We start from the raw sequence: 4,231 nt of genomic DNA, 5'->3' as shown, positions 1-4,231 counted from the left end.
CTTTCCCTTTGAAGTCAGGCAAAGAAAATGTGCTTGAGGATTTTTTTTTACAAGTTGTGAATTTGAAGTGTTTACATTTTAAATATGCAGTTTTCATTTGTATATAATAATAAAATTAAGCTTTTTTTTTTACTTGTTAAAGCCATTTTTATGTGGTTCTGTGATACTTGTCCTTGGTAAAGGCGTATAATGGTCCATTTTTCTTGACACAATTCTTTACTCAGCAAAATAGATTGATTCCTTCCATCCCGCCTTTCCCCCCTGCCATTGGTGGGCTTATTGAAATAAGGAAGGTGGGTTATGAAGATTTTTTTTAAACAAGTCTCGAAATGCCTTTTTGTTTTTTAACCATTCTTAAGAATACTGAAAACTAGGTTCAAGGCAATCTCTGGAATTACAGGATCTGACAGGTTCACCTGTAGTCTAGGTTATAGCTCAAAGCACAATAACCTGTTATGGCAGTGGTTCAGGTGTTTCTTAAACAATACATTTTCTTTCATAAGTACATTATTGAGCAGAAGCACAATTTTTATTTCCTTTCTTCCAAGATCCCCAAACCCAGTTATCTTCAGTAGTCAAGGTTATGTAGTTTGATTACAGACCCGTGAATAGAGCCTCATTATTGTTTGTTAGGTCTATAAGCCAGCTTGTGACCAGCAGAGAACTTAGTTTAAAATGTCACTATTTCATTAAAAGATAATGAGAAAATTTTGAAAATTTGTGTGAAGAGCATTATGCCAGTTCTTTAAAAATCACTCAAAACAACCATCTGTTGCTGTGGGAGGGCTTAAGACCTGGTAACAGTCAATCCGGGATGGGTGTGAAATTTGTAGTTTCTTGGTCCTCTAGTTGTCAGTAGTTTGCTTTTTTTTTTACCTACATTTGAAGAACAAAAACCATGCTAGGTGATGTGGGTAGGAGAAAAATGCCTTCTTCATGAAGGAAAAACTGCTTTTCAACATTTCACTCTGAAATAGTAGATTTTAGCTATATTGTTGTTCATAAGAAAGAGTACTTGTACCTAAGCGTAATGAGGGTAAGTTAGTACAATGTTTATTTGTTTGATAGTCGCAGACTTCTTTGTGAAGTTTTGTTTTATGGTTTACTTCCACTTGCTGTTGTTTCCCCCTCCTGGCACGATTTTGCCCTTCTGTTAATTTTAATTTACGTGCTCAAACACCCATACATAAGGTGAATTCAAGGTTTTATGATCAACAGACATGAAGTTTTATTTACTCTCTTCTCAATTCTTTAATCATATAGCAGACACAAAAATACTGAGTGTAATCTTTTTTTTTTTTCCTGTGCAATTTCTGCTTATGTTCTATGGTTCTTTTGCTTTCTCAGAAAGCAATTTCATTTTTAATTCTAAATTGACAAGTGAAGGCCATGTTTCTGGTATCATTTGATGTAAGGATTAATTTAGTCCCCTGTTAAGGATACCCAAATCCCTTCAGGATAAAGAAAAGCTCCTGGAGAATGCCCTCAAGCCCCGAAAGCACACAGATTAAAGGGCTGTAAACCCTGGGCAAAGATTGTATCAGTGATGAAACTGCCGTTTCATTTAACTGCAGACCTCACAATGATGGGAAGACTAACAGAGGCACCTGAGTAGGCAAACTGGGGCCGTTTGTTTAAGTAAAACTTGAAGGCATGAGACTCAGTCTTTGCTTTTCTGTCACTGCTGTGTAGCGGGTGCTTCAAAGACGCAGGAGTGACCTCTTCTTCAACTCAGGAGTAGTGTTTGACACTTCAGCAATTGTCTCTGTGTTCAAAATCAAACCAGGTAACACCATGTACGTGGGCTAATAAATATATGGAAGGGAATTGCAGGCGTTTGGGATCCAACATTTCACAGTCTCGCCTATGACACTGATTAAGGAAAAGATACGCAACTCTGCCAGGAAAGAGAAGAGAGATTCTGCCTTTTGTAAATCTACAGCACACTTAAAGCTGTAGTTGTTTAGTGGGATTTATATAGATTTTCCCTTAATATTATGGAGAAAAAAACCTGGAATGATTGAACTGTGTTGCTAGTAGTGCCTTTCTTTACAAAACACACTGTTCAAAGACTGGATATCAGGTATCCATTCTTCCCAGAGACTGAGGAGGAGAAACTAAATAAATAAAGGCAAAAAACCTAAATTTGCCCCCATTTTCACCCTTCTGACTTACTGATGGCGTATTGTTAGAGCACGACCATTAGGAACCAGCAGAGTTAAACCAACTGCATTGTCTCTGCTGAAATAAAACCTAAACAATGAAACCAGCCTTGCTTTTTTAAGGCACATTCTAGGATTCTTCTGCAGTTTCTATCATATTGGAGACTGATGGTATTTTACAGATCTTGCTATAAACTTGTGAGACAGGTTCCCCCAAAATGGTATTTAAATGCATGTGTTTGTAAAAAAATCACACAAAAGTAGCAAAAGGTCACTGTTTGACATGAATATGTATGCCAAAGGAAATAAGAGAGCTGCGGTTGCTGAGTTTGTATCAAGGTGGTAGAGTATGTCTCTCTCCTTCCATCTTGGTGGCAAAGGCAAGGGTAGTAACACCGCAGACGGCGTGTTTATGGTGATGAAGCTGAGAAGCGCTGGAAGAGAAACTCTGGAAAAAGAGGGTCATGCAGCCGAATTGAAAAGGAAAGGTAGCTCAGATTTTGGTCTTTTGCATTGCACTGTATGGATTGCCGTAAACTGGGAGGCTTCAGCGCAAATACAGAGTGTGTGCATGTGAAGTAGCAGAAGAGCTAAATTCTAATTGTGTAACCACGTAATTTTGTTTTTATTGTGAGCATTGATAGAAGCATTGACCACTTTAAATGAGATCAGCAGGGAGCTGTTGTAAGAAAGGTAGACGCTCTGTGGTGAAGATCAAAGGCGTAAAGCCTGTGGAGTAAAAGACGCAAGCACGCCTGAGTAAAAAGCACAGGTTTTTGACTGTGTTTACTGTTTCTACAGATGGAATGACTGGAATAAGAAAAGGAAAGAAAAAGAAACTTGGCACCTCAAATGTTATTTCAGTTTGTTGGCATGAAAAAGTGATGTCCTTACAGGAAGCAATGCTAAGTGGAAAAACTGGTTCCAGCAGTACTGGAGTTGTCTTTTCCCTTGAAATATGTGCAGGATTACTTCTGCTCTTACCTAAAGCGTCTCAGAAGCTGCCCCCAGGCCCGCAGCGCGGCCAGCAGGCCAAACTGCGGTCTGAATTCCAGCTGATGCGTGCCGGTGTGAGTGAGGTGGACTCGCGGTGGTGGTTCAGGTGGCCGGTCGGGGGCTATTCCACCCCACACGACGCGGTGCCCGCCATCCAGCACCGCCCGAGCAAACCCGCTCTGGGGCTGCTCTCCAGCGGGCTACACCGCCGCGGCAGCAGCGTTCCTGGTGCCAGTTAGCTGCACGTGATCTTGGCCATTTGCTGCCTTTTGCACAGAGCTGTTAGATTCGAAAATCCTGCAGTCTGAATAACGACAGGTTCCCCTCTCCCCTTGCTCAGAAGGACTCGGTTCTGTCCGTTTGGTGAAACACGCCATAAATCCTCACCCCTCCCCAGCCTGCGGGCACATTTATCTTGCACTTGTGCCAACTCGGGTCCCGAGCACGGGGTGTCCGTTAAAAACACAACAGGCACCCGACATCCTTCTGCCACCGCTTCGCTCAGTACGACCTGATCTCCTTCCTCGTCACCGGTAACTTCAGTCACCAGTTCTGGGGCAGGGCCAGCTTCCTCCTCAGTGTCACTGCTGTGGCACCAGCTCTCCTCTCCCCGTACTTCGGGGTCCTCATGGCAGACTGTGGTAGGGACGTGATGGATTGGTTTGGGAGATGGTACATCTCCGATCCGGTCGAGCAGTTTATCCACTCTGTACTGTAACCTCATCTCCTTTTCAGCCGCTGCAAACAACAGTTTTTCTAATAGTTTGTTTTGACTTAAAGCCACATTTACACGTTCCTCCAACTGTCTTTGTAGCAGTTCATTCTGACTTGAAAGCTCTCTCGCGTGGCTCTCAGCCTTGCCGCCTGTCTCCTTTTCGAAGGCTAATGACACCTTAAGCACCGCACTCTCTGATTTCAAAACCATGTACTCCACATCTGTAACTCCTATAGGCACCTGGAAACTTAATTTCCTTTTGCACGCAGGACAAACACACTCCCAGCACTGCACACACAATTCCTTCACCCTTTCCGATTTTGAGCCTCCTTTGGCTCTTGCGTTGTTTTATCCACTC

This window comes from Buceros rhinoceros, unplaced genomic scaffold, assembly GCF_000710305.1.
Source record: "Buceros rhinoceros silvestris isolate BGI_N320 unplaced genomic scaffold, ASM71030v1 scaffold16109, whole genome shotgun sequence".
Classification (NCBI taxonomy): Eukaryota; Metazoa; Chordata; class Aves; order Bucerotiformes; family Bucerotidae; genus Buceros; species Buceros rhinoceros.
Note: the sequence above shows the minus strand (reverse complement) of the source record.